At 50.7% G+C, this 7,128-nt stretch overlaps 1 long non-coding RNA gene across 1 annotated transcript; it reads right to left on the bottom strand.

The window, feature by feature from the left end:
- Nucleotides 1-1,320: 1,320 nt before the first annotated feature.
- Nucleotides 1,321-6,019, bottom strand: LOC143838730 (uncharacterized). The gene is made up of 3 exons (XR_013231449.1): nt 5,960-6,019; nt 5,397-5,529; nt 1,321-2,976 (listed from the first exon to the last, which is right to left on the bottom strand). It is a non-coding gene; the product is annotated as an uncharacterized LOC143838730 (long non-coding RNA).
- Between the last annotated feature and the right edge of the window lie 1,109 nt (nt 6,020-7,128).

Here is a 7,128-nt window from a genome sequence, read left to right as displayed (position 1 = left end):
AAGAGCCCCCAGACCCCAGCCTGAGCTTTGGGAGAACACAAACAGATCTCCTGAAAATGGGTTCTTGCTCCGGATATTTCCAAGTTCATTATTTTAAGCTAACTTCAAATCACATTTTTAATTATATATAAAACGTTGCACACCTCCCCAAGCAGGCTCACTGGGAGGCAGTATAAAAACCAATATAGATCCGCCGGACCACCCCAGCTCTTGCCCCATTCGAGAACATTATCACTATGTTAATTAGCACAGTTTGAATTTCAGCCGCAAACAGAGGAAATAAGGAGTACAGAAAAGATTCCCCAAGGCCTGACATCCTGAGCAAGTGATCCCTGGACCGCCTTCCGTCCCCAACACAAGACAACTCTTTCCCTTCAGGGCAGGCAGAAGGAGACCCAATTCCGCTCGTCCTGCTTCCCATGATCAAAGTTGCACACAATTAAATTGAATCTAGACTTCAGCCCAGGCTGGGTTCGGAGGGGGAGTGAGGGGGGGGGAGAAAATGAGGTTTGGTAGATTTTAATTTTTAGGATGTTTTAAATCTGTTTATGAAGGTTGTTATCTATTGATGTAAACTGTTCTGATCCCACTTGATCAGAGGGACGGTCCATTCACCAAGCAATGAAACACCGTCTTGGAGACCAGCAAGGTTCCAGGGGAGCTTTGGGCTCTCAAAAGCCCCGACCTTCCCTCCCCCCCCCCCCAAATCCGGTTGGTCTCCAGATGATCCTGGGCTTCCATCTAGCTCTTCTACTGCAGCCCTACCCAGGACTTATTTATCGCAAGACAAGAGGCCCCAGATCCCAGCCTGAGCTTTGGGAGAGCGCAAAGAGAAAAAGGGGTTCTTTCTCCAGACATTTCAATTGTTCATGTACATTATATTAAGCTACTTTAAGTATTGTATTTGTATATATATATAATGTTGCACACCGACCCAAGCAGGGTCACTGGGAGGGCAGCATAAAAATCAAATAAATACAGACCCAGTCGTAAGAAGATCGGCAGGACCACCCCATCTCTTACCACCTCTCCACAATATTACCACTATATTAATTAAGGTTGAATTGAAGAGCCTCAGCTGGAAAGAGAGAGAGAAAAGGAGTATAGCAAAGGTTCCCCAAGGCCTGACATCCTGAGCAAGTGATCCCTGGACCTCCTTCTGTCCCCAACACAAGACAAGTCTCTCCCTTCAGGGCAGGCAGAAGGGGACCCAACTTCTCTCGTCCCCCTCCCCATCCTGGTCCGGACCCTTCATGCACTGCTGCCCCTCCTCCTTGAACTGGATCTCCCCCCCACCTTTCCCCCCCCCATTCTTGCACGGATGGGCACACCCCTGCTCTCTTTCCCTGGGTCCCTTTGCCCTGGAGTAGGTCTGGGTGGAACAGATTTGGGGTGGGGGGATGTAAAGGAAACTGGATTTGTAGGAATTTGCATGTGGTTACTGGCAGATCCAGGTTATAGGTCTGGAGCAGCACCGCAAATCTCTAGGCATTTCCCAGGGAGAATGGGCAACCTCAGTGTCTACCCTGGATTTTTAGTTAGGTCAATGAAGACAAAACCTGCCCAAGTCCCTCTCTTCCTTCCTGAGGTGGGATGTTAAACCTGGGCAGCGTCTGCCTGTGTAGACATGGACTAAAACACCGGCTGGTGACCGTGCCTGAGTGCACGCGGAAAAGACATCTGCAGAAGTATACGTGGATCACTGTGGTCCAGCTCCAGCATCCACAAGACCAGGTGTCTCATCCTAGCAGAATCGGTAGCAGAGATGCCAACCTCCAGGTGGCTCCTGGAGATCCCCCGGTTTGGCCACATCTCCAGGCCACAGAGATCAGTTCCCCTGGAGAAAATGGCTGCTTGGGAGGGGGGACTCCGGAGCCCTACACTCCCTGCCCCAAATTCCACCCGCTCCTGGATTAACCCCCCCAAACCTCCAAGCCCTGCAGTGAATAAGCACAGCCAGGTGGAGCCAATCCTGAGCCAGCGCTCCAGAGAGATTCAAACATCGTCTGAGCCGGGGGATCCAAGGCACCCCGACACTGCGGCAGGCAAGCCAGCTTTGGCCCCTCTCACGAGGTCTTGGGGGCAAGCGAGATATCCACCTTGATCTTTTAGCTCAAGTTGCCACCTACAGCCTCACCTCAGTAGCTTAACTCAGACAGGTGAAATTGGGCAAGGTTAGAGTGGGCATTCCCACCGTTGTACGTGGCACCAGCATGAACTGCACTGTCCCTTTGAAAAGTCACCGAGTTCTTTGCATGGGCTTCTCCCAGCCACTAAAACAGAGCCCCCCAACGTGGTGCCCTGGGCACCAAGCCCCCCCAAACCAGCACGTTTCCTGGGGCCCAATTGTTTTCAGGAAGTGGACGAGGCCTGGTGGCGCTTGCATTCAGCAAGGCCTCTAACTGGCTGTGCAGATTTCTGAAATGGTCAGAACAGAAGCTGCCACGGCTGCATAAGGAGCTTCACTGTGTGACTGGAGGGAAGCTGTAGCAGCTGGCATTTTATCTCCAGCTCCGCCTCCTGGGGCGGCCCTTTGCGGGCAGCTGTTTTGCTGCTGTGCCCACCATGCTGGGTCAGAATTCCAAAGGAGCCTTCAGGGTCAAAACATCTGGGGACCACCCCCGAGTGAAGACACAGAGCCACTCCCCTTGCAGCTGGATCCAGCCAGAGCCCACCTGTCCCAAGCCGGGTGAAGAGCAGGGAGGGCAATGTGCAGCCCGGGGGATCCTGGGCTCTCCAGCCCGAAGACCCAGCAGCAGTTCGTGGAGCCCAAGTCTCAAGCTAGATGAATCAGGTAGACAAAGGGCAGGAGGACCAGTCTTGTAAAGACTCACGGCCAGGCAGAGATGAGGCCCTTCCAGCGGCCATCTCGGTGCAGACTGTCAGGGGAGCCTCTTCCCGGGCCAGGCAAACGGTGGAGCGAGGACGCAGGACGGCCGGAGCTCTTGAGCACAACAGGAGGAGAGGGGCACACCTCTGCAGACAGGAAAAGAGAGGCGATGACGTTCCCCCAAAGCTCAAATTCACTGAACATATTTCAAACTGTTGCCTCCTAGAATTATTGAACTGAAAGGGGCCTCCAGGATCATCTAGTCCAGCCCCCGCAGAACACAGGAAATTCACAACGACCTGCCCACCCACAGGGACCCCCGATTCCATGTCCACGCTGATCTCTTAGTAAGCACAGCCATCCCCTCTAGCTGCTCAAGGACCAAAGGTTTAGAACTCCTGGCCAAGAATTCTACAAGAGAAGGATGCAAATAACATCACAGGTAGGGTCGCCAGCTCCAGGTTGGAAAATGCCTGGAGGCTTTGGGAGCGGAGCCAGGAGTAGGAAGGATTTGGGGCGGGGAGGGAGCACAGTGAAGTGCAATGCTACGGACCCCACCCCTCCAGCAAAATTCTCTGCTTTGATGTCTGTTGCCTGGAGATGAGATAGGATAGAATTTCAGGGGACCTCCAGGGCTCCCTTGGGGACTGACATCCCTACTGAAAATGTTGTGGGCTTTTTTGTGGGGGGAGGGTGGGTCAGCAAAATACAATGCCATAGAGTCTACCCTTCAAAGCAGCCATTTTCTCCAAGGAAATGGATATAGAATCATAGAGTTGGAAGGGACCTCCTGGGGTCATCTAATCCAACCTCCTGCACTATGCAGGACACCCACAACCCAATAGGGACCTCATGGGTCAGCTAGTCCAGCCCCCTGCATTATGCAGAACACTCACAACCCAATAGGGGTTGGACTAGATGACCCAGGACCCTCCTTCAAACTCCATGATTCTAGGATCGCTCATCCACTGTAACCTGTCACCCCCTTGACTCTGACCCTCTGGGGCCAGTTGTAAAAGCAGGGTCTGTAAAACGGACACAAACCTAAAGTCAGCAAGTTCGAGCAGGGGTAGTCAACCTGTGGTCCTCCAGATGTTCATGGACTACAATTACATTTCTTTTAATTTTAGAATTTAGTATCTAATTCCTATTGTGCATGTCTATATTCTATGTTCTGATCCAGGGGTAGTCAACCTGTGGTCCTCCAGATGTCCATGGACTACAATTCCCACGAGCCCCTGCCAGCGTTTGCTGGCAGGGGCTCATGGGAATTGTAGTCCATGGACATCTGGAGGACTACAGGTTGACTACTCCCGAGCTACAGCATTTGCTACCCTAGGAGGGGAGAGTCTGTGGCTCAAAGTCAGAGCTACTGCTTGGCTTGCAGAAGGTCCCAGGCTCAGTCAAGAAGGGCCAGGCAGGAGATGATGGGAAAGACCCAAGAGAGCCCTTCCAGTCGGAGGAGACAAGACCGACCTCCATAGACCAAGGGCCAAATTCAATATTAGGCAGATTTGTGTGTGGATGCCTGGCTCTTTAACGAGGGACAGAGAAACCGGATTATGTGGCACGATTCAGCCCCCTGCACCATCTCTAAGATGCTCTCTTCCTAGGGTTGCCAGCTCTGGGTTGGGAAATACCTGGAGTCTTTGGGGGAGGAGCCAAGAGTAGGCAGAATTCAGGGTGGGGGGCTCAGCGGAGTATAATGCTATGGAGCCCCCACACACACACACACACACATACACACAGCCATTTTCTCCACAGGAACTAGGCTCTGTCATCTGGACATGAGCTCTAAAACTGGGGGATCACACAGGTCTTCCTTGCCCCCTTTCTGAGGTATAAAGATTAGTTTTAAGTGTCTGGCCTTGGACAGTTTTAAAAAAAGGCAATCTGTTGTTATGAGCTACTTGGGGGTAGTGTCAGGTCCTTTTCAGGCATAGCACTGCAGAATGCAATTTGGGGAGGGGCTGTGGTTTAGTGGGAGAGCACCAGCTTTGCATGCAGAAGGTCCCAAGTTCAATCCCTGCCATCGCCAAGTTTAAAAAGGGCTAGTCTGCAGGTGCTGGGGAAGACCTCAGCCCAAGACCCTGCAGAGCGGCTGCCAGTTTGAGTATATAACCCTATCTTAGTGTAGTGGTTGGGAGTGTGTTCTGTGTAGAACACGGGGCATGGGTTGCCAGATTCCAGGTAGGACCTGGCACTCTCCTGCCTTCAGAGATCAGTATCCCTGGGGGGGAATGGCTGCTTTCAAAGAATGTCTCTTTAAGGTTTTTCCTAGGCTCCACGCTTTAAACCTCCTGGAATTGGCAGCCCTGAGCATAGAACCAACCCTAAACAGCATACATTTTCCCTATAAGCTGACTTTCAGCCATTACTGAATTTTCTGCTAACCACATATGAGCAATAAGCACTAAAGTAAAAAGCCATGCAATGTTTTGGGTTTTTTTTTTCCACATGAGAACCATTAGAACCACACAAGCAGCACCTGCATGTTTAAGGTCCCTAAAGTTCAGGAGGCTGGATATTAATAAAAAGACAGGTAAAAAAGTAGGCGTGTTGTTACCTGAGCTCACAGCTGCACCCAGGGTCAAAAAGCAGGTGAACTGAAAGTGATGAAGCCCAGGCTTGTCAGAACTAGAGCTGGAATCAGGTTGCAGTTTTCGTCTCTCAAGGAAGCCGAGAGCCAGCCAACCAACCTGAAAATATCAAGAACAGAGTGCAGATTAAGCAGCAGAACAAAATCCGAGTCCAGGGGCACCTTTAAAACCCACAAAGCGTCATTCCAGGGGGGTGGGGGGAATTTTCATGCACACTGCCCCAGAGCAGCCGCTAATAATGCTCCAAAACAAAATACAGCCATTTAAAAGAATAAGAGCCGGGGGAATAAACTTCAGAGCCACTTTGTTATCAAAGCGGAAGGTTTTCATTTCAGATAAAGCACCCAATTAGAAAACAACAAGGAAACCGAAAGAAGAAAGCTTGCAAAGACAGCTTTTCCCCTCCCGCTTTCTCCTTCCAGCTGAACAACTCCCTTTCAGCCTCCCACACAGCTCATTTACAATAACAGCTAAACAGGCAGCATTTGCAGCTGGTCAAAACTATCCCAAAGTATAGAGTAGCCAATACCTTTCAGCAGAAATACACTGTAGCTCACCGGACAGCATGCAGACACTCTTTCTGTCTTCCCAGCAAGAAAAAGAAAGGTTGGCGTTATACTACTCCTTTTTATAACAAGGTCCAGGTGTGCACCTGAAGCTGCTAATGAGCTCTTCCCCTGATAACAAAGGAGCAGAGCGCCTAATCCCAAATCCAACACACCTGTGTCATCCCTGTGGCCCGTTCAACTGCCAAAGGCTAAGTGGTGGTGGTGGGGGGGTGCACCTTAAAGACCCACCAAGTTTTATTCCAGTGGGCAGCCATGTGGCTCTGAAGCAGCTTTTGGACTCCAGTTTTAAAGTTTTATGCTCGTGGTCTTTGAGGTGCCCCTAAACTCAGACTTCAGACCAACACGGGGACCCACCCAAATCTTATCACCCCAAATCTTGCTGGTCTCAAAGGTGCCAGCTGTGGGACTCAAAACTGTTTGTATCTCAGCATATTTCTTGCCTAATGTAATGTTGTTTGCCAGCACCAGGTTGAGCAATACCTGGAGATTTGGGGGGGGGGTGGAGGGTGGAGCATGAGGAGGATCAGGAAGGGGAGAAACTTCAGTGGGGTATAATGCCATAGAGTCCACTATGGTATAGACTCCACTTTGAAAGCAGCCGTTTTCCCCAGGTGATTGTAAACTGTGACCTATGTCATTGTAATACCGGAGATCTCCAGCCACTGCCTGGAGATTGGCAACCCTAGATGCAATGCCTTCAGAGGTATTTCAGATATTCAGAAGCCAACCTTGATTGCGGATTTTTAAGACACAGTTGGGGGGACATGAAATCTTGAAGTTGGGAAAACTAAGTTGCAGGTGAACTAGTTTTGCAATGTTTCTAACAGGACAGTCGCTATGGTGGGATAAGGATTGCTAACCTCCAGGTGGCACCTGGAGATCTCCAGGAATCCCAAGTGATCTCCAGATGACAAAGATCTCCCAGCCACAGAGGTCTGTTCCCCTGCTTAGGAAGGTGGATTCTAGTCAACCTGTGGTCCTGCAGATGTTCATGGACTACAATTTCCATGTGCCCCTGCCAGCAAATGCTGGCAGGGGCTCATGGGAATTGTAGTCCATGGACATCTGTAGTCCATGGAGGCCTCACTTCAAGAAGGACATAGATAAAATTGAAAGGGTACAGAGGAGA

The sequence above is a fragment of the Paroedura picta genome, chromosome 5 (genome assembly GCF_049243985.1).
Source record: "Paroedura picta isolate Pp20150507F chromosome 5, Ppicta_v3.0, whole genome shotgun sequence".
Classification (NCBI taxonomy): Eukaryota; Metazoa; Chordata; class Lepidosauria; order Squamata; family Gekkonidae; genus Paroedura; species Paroedura picta.
The sequence above is the reverse complement of the archived record's forward strand: the minus strand, read 5'-3'. Positions and strand labels throughout refer to the sequence as shown.